This window comes from Protopterus annectens, chromosome 1.part2 (assembly GCF_019279795.1).
Source record: "Protopterus annectens isolate FY-2018-M chromosome 1.part2, PAN1.0, whole genome shotgun sequence".
Lineage (NCBI taxonomy): Eukaryota > Metazoa > Chordata > Ceratodontiformes > Protopteridae > Protopterus > Protopterus annectens.
In genome coordinates, this window is record NC_056727.1 from 1,168,695,451 (window position 1) to 1,168,706,952 (window position 11,502).

An 11,502-nucleotide genomic window follows, 5' to 3' on the forward strand; every position below is an offset into this window, starting at 1 on the left:
TAAAATTTGCTACCAAATTTTAACTGACAGAAGTATACCTAGATAATACTCTGGTATAAATGTTTTTCTTGGAATGATCTAAAGGTTTGAATCTAGATGGATGAAAAAATGTTTCAGAATGTTTTGTCTGACTCCAGTGGCTGTAACTGTTGGCTACACCATTCCTTAATGCATCATTATCCTGCTGCTATGATAATGTGCCTGTTCTCTACTGTGAAGCCTGTCTTTTACAGATCTTTGCATGAAAGTAGGCAAAGAGCAAGACAGACTACTCTAATTCCCATTCTAAGTTCAGTATTTCAAGATATGATTATGTATGGCATCAGCAGCACAATTCATCTTGCAAGTGCTGCGCTCAAACAGTAAAATAAAAAAAAGAAAATCAAATAATTATTGTCTTAGGTTGCACAACATTGGCATGTCTGTATCAATTTTGTCCACAGGTTATCTTGATGTCAGAGTGATGTTGACTCCATTTATTCAGTCGTTTAATGGATGTCTGTTCAAAAACATTTACCCTTTCAACAGTGTTATGTTTGGTTCACCTATGCTCACATAATCCATCTCTGTTATTCTGCAGTGTTTGTCCTGTCTGTTACTTGCTTGTCTGTTTTTTTCAATGCACATTGTGCAATTATAAGACAATACAAGTGTACAATCATCCTGGCCTGAAGTGGCAAGAAAATTTGATTAATAATTCACATGACAAATGCCAATTTCCCCTCACAGTAACACAATGTACATGAAGGCCAGTATCTAAAGTTTAGTGGAAAAGTATGTAATTACATGGGGCAACCACACTAATGTTACATTGTCTTGTGCACACAATATGGATTTGTTGCACAAACTGTGATGCATAGCCAGGCCAAGGGAGAGGATGCCCCACCCCTGCTGTAGAAGGAAGTAGCAGTTCACAGAAATCACAAAAATTGATTGGCCAAAAAAGAGCCATAAGGATGATAGAGTAGACAATTGAGGATAAGAAAGAAATGATGTATTGTTACTATTATGCAAAAAGCCCAGAATTTTCTGACACAAGATATACAAAAAGATTAAGCGATAGGTTAGAGGAAAGAAAAATACTTCCACAAGAAAACTGCCAGAAGCTTCAAATAAAACATTGGGTCATTAATACAACAGTTTTTTTGAAAAACAGTATATAGATTAAGAAACTTTGATCTGTTTGGAAAAAGAAGCATCTGAAGAAGTACAAAAATGTAAACAACAAAACCTAGATATTTTTGAAAAACATAAAAAAGAAATATGGACATGGGAAAGAAAGAGAGCTTTGATATGGTACAATATTAATTTAAAGGTGAAAGTCAAATTAATCAACATAAAGAAGGCAGCCCGAAAGATATTCGAAGAGAAATACAGGAAAATGCATCCAGATATGGAAAATGTCACAATAAATAAAACAATATCACAAAGAGGGAATGTAGAAAAGAAGATTAGTAAAGCAGAAGTTAAAAAATAGTAGCTGAAGTTATGGAATGCCTGCAAAGTGAAGGATTTGATGTAGAAGGTCTTACACAGGTTACATCATAGCATGATGGATCTAGTCCCCAGAGTAAGGAGAAACAAGAAGTTCAAGAGATATCTGAAGAAGAAATATGGACATGGGAAAGAAAAAGAGATTTTAATATGATGTAATATCTATGCAAAGGAGAAAGCAAAACTAATCAATACAAAAAGAGCAGCACCAAAGATATTTGAAGAGAAATACAGGCAAAGGAATCCAGACATGGAAAACTTTACAATACAAAAATAAGACAGATGAAAAGTAGAAAAGGAGAACAGTAATGGCGAAGTTAAAGAAATGGAAACTGAGGTCATGCAGTACCTCCAAAGTGAAGGATTCAGTGTAGAAAATCTAATTCAGAAAGCATCACAACAAGACAGAGCAATGTTGTTGTGTCTTTCGGCTTTTCCCGGTTAGGGGTCGCCACAGCGGAACTCCGGTCCGCTAATGATTGGTAGTTGATTTTTACATGCTGAGTTACCAGCCCTGATGCACAACCTTCAACGAAGGTGCACCCATTCACGCATGTCTCCACACAGAAGACGCTCTAGCTGAGAATCGAACTGGACAGCGTCTTACTGTGAGGCAACAATGCTACCGCAGCACCACTACCGCGGGTACAAGACAGAGCAATGGAACTCCAAATTAAGGGGAAACCAATGGAATGGGAAGCAATTGGTCAGGTGCCATATGGAGATATTTTGGAGCCTTCCACAGAAAACCAGTATAAACATCCACTTGAAGCTGGACAGCAAGGGAAGGAACAGGAAAGTGGAAATTCTAACGCAGTTAATGTTGAGGAGTGATAAGTCAGTGAGTTTTCATATGACAGAGCAATGGATGGCACGGGATGAAATTGAAGAGAATGTGCCACAGGAAGATGCAATGGAACTTTCTATAGAATGCCCACAGGGAGTGGAAAACAAAAAATGTGCCCTCAGTCTAGAAGAAACCGAGCTGAGAGAAGAGTTGCTTGACTTAATAGAGATAGATAGACATATTAAGATCAATGAAAGAAATTGACTGCAGAAGGTCAATAAAAACCAAAAAGTCAGAAGTTTGATAAAACAAATGAACACAGTAATTAGGACTGTCCATAGAGATTCATGTGATATAACAGAAGTAAACAGGATATATTACTGTGCAGCTACATTAATAACTGATAAAGTTCTACCACAAGAACACAGGGTAGTGAAGGAGAAAAAGGGGAGTACTCGAATACCATCATGAAAGTATCGAATAGAGAAAACTATAAAGCAACTAAGACAAGAAGTGTCACTATTAGAAGAGTATAAAAGAGGGAACAGATCAACAAAAATACTCAGAAAGATAGACGTGATAAAAACAATGCTCAGTATTAGAACAGATCAGGATCTATCATGAACTATCGTAAATAATAAACTAAAAATCTCAGCACAGGCAGAAAAACTTAAAAGATACATAGACAAATGTAAAGGAAAAGTACAAAATAAGCAATTTATTGATGACCCAAAAAAGTTTAATAGAAAATTGGGAAATAAGGTAAAAGGAATTGAAAGATCACCAAAAAAAAGAAGAAACAGATACATTTTAGAGAAGTATCTATGAAGATCCTGTGGAACATAACAAAGATGCTAACTGGCTAGAAGAAGTAAAAAAAAAGAATAAGAAGTTTAAAGGTACAGGATATGAAATGGGATGAAGTAACAACCAGAGAGATTGAAACAAAGTTAAGAAAAGCCTCTAAATGGAAAACCCCAGACCCAAATGCAGTACTTAACTTCTGGTTAAATGTATTAACATCTTTGCATGAAGATTTATCCATGAGTAACAATTATTTATATCCACATCCTGAACAGAAACCAACCTGGCTAACAACAGGAAAAACAGTGCTCCTATTTAAGAGTGAACCTGCAAGCTTCCCTAAGAATTATAGACTAATAACTTGCCTTCCGATGACATATAAGCTATACGCAGGAATTGATGCCGACAGAGTTTATAGTCATTTAGAAGAAAACTCCATTATGGCAGTAGAACAAAAGGGCAATAAAAGAAAGTCATACAGAACAAATGATCATTTGTTGTTGTTTCTTCAAGAGAAATCTTGATGAGTGGATGGGAAATAGAAAGTTCACCCTGGGGATCACTCCAGTGGCTCTGCTTGATAGAGGCACTGGGAACTAACGTTGGGTGGCATAATGCCAGGGCACTTCTATGGGCTAGGCTTGTAAAGGCTCCAGGGCCATTAGCATAGTACAAACTTATGAACCTAATAAAGTCATAGTGAAGAACTGTAAAAAGGGGAAAATCTAAGTATGGCATGGATCAACTACAAAAAAGCATTTGTTGTATCCCACATTCATGAATAAAAGAGTACCTAAAAATGTATACGATACATCCTACCCTGATTGACTACATTACAGTGACCATGAAACAGTGACAGACCACTTTGTAATTAAGCCATGATAAAGGACACATTATTATCCCAGGGATAAAAATCCAAAGGGGGATATTCCAGGGTGACTATCTCTGCTGCTATTCTGCCTTGCCCTTAACACATTAAGCTGTCTTCTTAACAGCTTAGGCCATGGCTATAATTTGGCTCCTAGAAAACAACAAAGTGTAAAGACTTCTCATCTTCTCTTTGTCAATTATTTGAAACTGTATAGCTCATCAGATGAGGAAATGAAAGCACAACTGCAAGTTGTTCAAACTTTTTCAGATGATATAAGAATGTCATTTGGTCTTGATAAATGTGCAAAAGCAACCTTTAAAGCAGGAAAACTGCAACACCAGGAAAACATCAGTTTGGGACAAGAATGCCATATAAAAGAACTTGAACAAGAGGGAATTGTATAAATATGTGGGAATTGATGAAGGATCAGCAATAAAACATGAATAAATATGAATAAAACGTAGTAAAGAGTACTTCAGAAGACTTACATTAATCCTGAAAATGGCATTGACATCTAGAAACAAAATCCAAGCTATAAACCAATTTGCTCTTCCTGTCCTAACTTACAGTTTTGGAGTGATTGGCCCCAAAATGTGTTGGATAGATTAGATAGGAAAAGAAGAAGGATACTTCATGCTCACCAAATGATTTATAAAAATCAGTACATATGAAGATTATATATTTCCCATTCTGAAGGAGGGATGGCCCTCCTTGAAATTGATTACATGCATAGAGCTGCAATTGTGGGAGTCCACACATATCTGCCAACCTCACAAGACTCAAATCTAGTGAAAGTTTTGAAACATGAGGAGAATAAATCTAAAATGACTTCTCTGATTAATATAGCAGAAGCTTATAGACATCAAGCAGGAATGGAAATCAGACCAGAAGTGGATAGAAATCAGGCAGCAACTGAATGTCCCAAAAAACAAAAGAAAGAATATAAGGTGAAGGACCAAATGAGAAGGCAAGAAATGTGGAAAAAGCATAAATATAGTTGCAAGTATAGAAAACTTCTGCAAGAACCCTATGTTGATCAGGAGCAAATGTGGGAATGTTTAAGGAGACGTGAATTTAAACTAAGAGATGAAAGTTTAATGTTGGCAGCCCGATATAGTGGGCTACGTACACTTTGGTTTACAAAGTCCATTGAACATGTGGGAGAAACAGACAAATGTAGGTTTTGCAAAACAGAATTGGAAACAGTTGCATGCCTTGTTGCTGTTTGCGACATACTAATGACTTTCATAATGCAATATTTCACGCTTAACAGAAAGTGCAGAAAAATCTCAGTACATGTGTATTGAGCAGGGGAATAAAACTGAAAGCAGAAGCAATCCATTCTGTTGCCCCAATAATGGAAAAGTTATTCAAATACAGTCATGTCATCTTCTTCTGGAACATTGTTATAAGTCTCCAACCCCCAAATTCTGGCCTGAATTTCTTGCGACTCCATTTCCTGTAGAACCATTGGCCCCAGTCTGTCATGCCTAGCAATAGAGGTCTCCTTAAATGAGCATTGTTTGTCCAAGTAGCTTGCTTGTAGTGCATTGGCAACACAGCTGTCAGTGATTTTATCCCATGAATTTTACATCCAAGTCACGACCTCTTGCAGACTAGGCTTCACAAAGTTTCCATGCTGATTTCTCTCCATTCTATTTTCAATGTAGTCATTGAGTTCCATGTGTAAATGGTCCTTGAATGGCTTGTTTATTGCAATTTCAAGAGTCTGGAGATAGGTAGCCATTCCTGAGGGAATCATTATTTGATCTATTCTTCTCCGTGCAAGGAATTTCTTCATGTCTTTAGCAAGGTGAGTGGTGGCTGAATCCCAGACTAGCAGACCTCTTTCGCCACCTCGCAAAACAAGTGGCAGCATTACATCGACTCACTTCCTTATAACTGCTTGTGTGCACCAGGTTTTTTCAGTTTTAAGAATGTAAATGCTTGAAACACATTCAATCTTATCTTTCTTGCCCATACTAATGATTAAAGGTGGGGTTTTCTTTCCATCTAGATGAATTGCCAAAATACAGGTAATGTGCACTCTTGTAACCAGTGGAGAAAATGTAGATTGACAAGGCACCCTTCTGATCAATTGTTGTTTGAGATCCTTGGCCCATAAACACTGCAGTTTTATCCATAGCAATCATGTTGGAGAGTTGGTATTTAGAAAAGTCGATGCCATCAACAAAGGACTTGAATGCAAGTGCACATTTAATAACTTCAGTGTTGTCGATCTTCTTAGAGACAGTTCAAATCACTGAAGGAATCCATCCAGTCAATGTTGTAATGCTTTGCATTCTTCTGGGGATATTTCTAACTGTGGTGCCATTGCAAGGGCAGATGCTTGAATATCAGCCCTGCGCACAACCAACGCCTACGCTCTCCTGTTAGCAATCCATTCACAGATGATGTCTTCTAGCTCAGGAAATAATGGTTGCTGACCTGAGCCAAATTTACACTTCTTAGCATTTCCCTCATCGGCCTGTTGACTGAAGTTATCATACACTGCATGCCATTTTCAGACCATTCAGAGATCTAACTTCTCTTTGCAGAAAGACGTCAGATTCTTTCCCCGGGAGTCCACCACAATTCCTTTCTTGTACTCGATGGAATAGCTCTTTCTTTTTGCACTCATTTTGTCTGGGGGGGGGGGTTAATTGAAGAATTATGAGACCATAGTGGCAACACAAAATGGCAACAGTTAAGAAGACACAACCACAGACGTTCGTTATCAAGTGAGTGCGCTTTATGTGCATTTTCTGTACTTTGACAAATCAAAGTACACCTGCCAGTGTTTATGGGTCAAGGATCTCAACTTTCAAGTGTGTGTGATGATTAGGGTTACAATAATAATCATGGAGGACTCCCAGGGAAAGAATCTTATGACTTTCTGCAGAGGGAAGAAGTTGGGTGTCCAAATGGTCCGAAGATGGCATGCAGAGTACGATAACCTCAGTCAACGGGTGTCAATAATATTATTTTATAATTCAACATGTCTGTCATGTGTTGTTGATGATCTTAACTGGGGCTTATTTTGGGGGTAGGGCTTATATCATAACCACCCTGGAAAACCATGCTCGGACTTATTCTCTGGTTAGGTCTTATTTACAAAGAAATACGGTAGATCAGTATGAAGTTGGATGCTCAACATGGGAAACGTGTGTGTGTGTGTGTGTGTGTGTGTGTGTGTGTGTGTGTGAGAGTGTGTGTGTGTAATTCTTGTTGTTATATCCACTTTATGTGAAGAGCATAAATTTCACTCTGCATACATCTCCCTTATTCCACTTTTTACATAAACATCCTTTTTGAAACACACTGGTGAGGTCATCCTTGCAAAAGTTCACTCTCTTCCCTTAAGAATCAGATATTTCCAGTGGTGCTTGAACCAATAGTGTGCTATCTATATTGTGTAACTAGATACGTGGTATGTTCATGGCTGAATATGGGAAGCACACATGTGCGTGTGTGTGCATGTGTGGTGTGTGTGTGTGTGTGTGTGTGTGTGTGTGTGTGTGTGTGTGTGTGTGTGTGTGTGTGTGTGTGTGTGTGTGTGTGTGTGTGTGTGTGTGTGTGTGTGTGTATGTGTGTGTGTGTGTGTGTGTGTGCGTGTGTGTGTGTGTGTGTGATTGTCAGATTTCTCCTGTGGTGCTTGTGTTTCTTACACTATTCTCTAGAATGTGAAAATAGATAGGTATGAGGTTTGAATTCAGAAATGCTTAACTACTACAACTGTGTGTGTGACTATAAATGAATTCAGGATCAGTTTACACCCATTTGCAGTGGCAACTTTTACATCCCCAAATGGCTGTAAAAGTAATTTTACCACTTCTCCATGGCAATACACTGCTGATGTCATCCCTTTGTAGATGCTGTATCCCTCTCTTGTACTCACCATTGTCCTGTGGCACTGGCTGCTGATAATGTGCTGTATAGATAATGCAATAAATAAGTAGGTGGTTTGAGTCCATCCCCATTTAAATAGTTATTCAGATTACTGTCATATATTTCTGGCTACCTCACAACCACCTTGATGTACATCCACTTTAGAGATGGATTTACAGTTGCACTGTGTTGCACTAGCAAATCCTAGCATCCTCAGAGAAAATAACTTTTTCTGATCACACAATGATTATATAATATTACCATAACTGAAGTATTGCACAGTCGGAGTGCAAACTTTCCTGTGTTGTGTGACTTTGATACCTTGTACATTGTCTAACTACATATGTAGGATGTTTGAGGCCAGCTGTGAGTTTGTCTTTCACCCTCATAGTCTGTATACTACTCTTCAAATACATATACGAGTGTAGCTGTACAGTGTTATTGTGTACTTTAGCCACTTTTTAGCATAAACATCCAGCTAATAAACAGTGGTGATGTCATCCATTTAACTGTGCACGGTCCCAGTTGTACCTCAGCATGTTATGTAGTGCTTACAATTCAGGCACTAATGTTTAGCTTGTGATCTCAGGTAGTTAGCTCAAATACAGCTGCTACTGCTCAGACTATGTTGTGTCAGTATTATTGTGACTGTACATGTAGCTAACACTGCTATTAAACACATCTGCTGTGTACAGATATATATGCTGATTCCTCTTACAAAAAGCTGTGATAATTTCTCACATAGCAATGCTTTTAGTCAGAGTAATGATGGTGTGTGTTTACATGTAGGAAGCATTGTCCTCCGACACGAGGGAATGAACCAACATTCTATATGTTGTTGCCTTAGTACAGCAATTACAGGCACACATATCCCTTGTAGCAATAACATGATGTAATGACTTGACATACTGACATATATCACAGTTGTAGTGACAATTCTACTGTGGCACATTCATCCTGTACAATACCATGCATGTTCTGTTGTCAAATACTCAGGAGTTCAACATCCTCATTCAATGACTGTTAGCATTGTTTGGCCTTAAACTGTAATGCATTAATGGAATCCACCACAGTTATAATGTGCACATTTACAGTGAGAGAGCCCACTACCATCCATGCTATATCAAAGAGATTGTTTACAGCATGTACATATGATGTAATAAGTTACCATAGGTGGGGTGTCACACTTGTGTTAAGACTTCTACTGTGGTACTTGCAGTTCATCTACAGATCACTAGTTGGTAGAGTCACATAGCTTGCTGGTCAGTTCCTGAAAGGGCAACATTATATGAATGTACTGATGTTGCATAAACACCATTTTATCCAGTTATTCTGATCTGTTTTATGTTGGACCATGATATACCATCACAGGTTGTGATTGCATGATACTGAAACGGTTATGTGGGGCATGTTGTGCTGTGAGTACTCCTGTGGCACGTGCACTGAATACTGGCTTGTATAGCACACCTACACAGAAAGATTGTGGTTCAAGCCTGGGACAGTGTGTTTACTACATGATGGAAACAGCTTCCTTGTCAAAGAAGCACTGATATTGTACTGCTAACTGTTGTGTTAACAGTAACATGTGTAGCTCCTTAACAGCATCCTGACAAAATCAGATTGTTCATACCGTATTCATGACTCGACTCCTTTCTTACTGCACACATTGATTTCAGTTATTTCAGACAGCCTCCGTTGCTATCTGATGTGGCACATGCAGTCAATACAGTGGTCTGCAGAGGTCTGGGGAGATCTCAGTATAAGAGACAGGGAATGGAATCTGGTAACATCTGTCTGTCAGACAGCAGTGGCTCACACATAGACAATAGTTAAGGCACAGTTAGACTTCAGTCCTACAAAGTAGGCCATGCATACCCTTTATGACAGGAAAGTGCTGTAAGCCCTGCAAGGGTGTTCTTCATGACATAACTGATATGCATATTTTTATGGTATCCATGTTTGGTATGCATCTCTCTGATATCTGTCCTAGCATGTGTTCGAAAGTGACATGATGCTAATACTTATTATGTCATTCACTGCTCACAGGCATTACCTATTTCCTACATAAGTATGCTCTGTATTGCATGTCTTCATCTGGATATTTCTACTGCAATTATTTTTGTCACAGTAAACAGCTTAATGGCAGATGAGGACTTCTATAAAGGTATCTTACTGTATCACCTGCTGCCAGACTATCAAAAACTGTGACTGGTTCTCTGTTATGACACTTTCTTGTCTGTTAGTGTCAAATCACTGTTATATTACTGTTCCCTATAATTCCATGTGAGCATGCCCAGTATAACAATGTCTGAGATGTTTGTAATAAGCAGTGAAAAACTTGAAATCATGAAATGTCATCCAATCTCTGTTGTCATTTGTCACTTATGCATGTTAAATGTTAATATATTGCCATTTAGCTTTTAAACGACTATACAACACTTGCTTGTCTATTACATGTTTATAGGTAAACCCCTTTCCTATGGGTGCCACTGACATTTCTTTGCAATAACACATCCATTTCTGATGTACATTACATCACAATTGTTGTGCATGCGTGCTGAGGTTGAGAATACAGCAGTGGTGTTGGTTTGCACACATAAATTTCTTGTATATACACCTCATATGCAATAACTGCAGTCTGTGCATTCATCCCATAATGCATCTTCTGTCCTTGCTAACTGTTATCTCTACTCAGCATTTTATTAACATGTATATCACATTTTAACTTCCCTTTTTTATTCTGCAGTTTTATATCCACATCACATTCTTTGGCAGCATGTTCATTTTTAATTAAGTGCATAACTCCGGTATTGTCATTGACATCAATTATAATTTTATCAGTATTGCAAGATTTATGTTACAAATCCTTCTTTGCCTGGAGTATGAGTACACCACACTTTTCCCTTCCATATTAATTAATTATGCAGTTCAAACCATTATTTTTGTGTACAATTCCCTCATTTCACTTCCCCTCCTTCACAGTTCTTTCACTGTACTTGCCCTTCATATTTCATGGCTACAGCTTTAGCTTGTATATTGGCTTTGCCTATAAACAAGCCATTTTGTTTACATTTTGTGCTCGTGAGTGCAAGTAAATTTCTGTGGCTGTAAACACCATTACTGGCCCCAAATAGGTACTTACAAATGTGTAGGCACAATCAGCAGCATGCATATTTGATTAGCGCTGCTGCTCATACCGCTAACACGTTTAAATCATGTAGGCTTAGCGTGAAGCCTACATGACTGCTAATGAATCCGAGAGCACACAAAGACTGGCCGCATATCCAAGTTGTCCCAGTCTTTGTGGAGCATCCTAATATACATTATAAATACTTTGTGATGTCAGAAGTGAAAACAGGTATTCATTTTTCAGTCATTTATCATTCTGTAGCATGAAAATAACTCACCAAACAAAAAGTGTTTGTTTTTTTTGTTGTTGTTGTTGTTTTTTTTGTTTGTTTTTTTAAATTAAAGTAATTTTTGTTTTTAACTCACATTACCAGTGAGAAGCTTCCAGTTAAAGATGGTCCAACCAGAATGGCAGGGATTTTCAACTCTGATTAAAAAATTTAGGAGGCCATACTAATCAACAAAATAAAATGCACAAATAACATACATGTGCATCAAAACTGCATATTTTGGTATTGCACATGGTAAG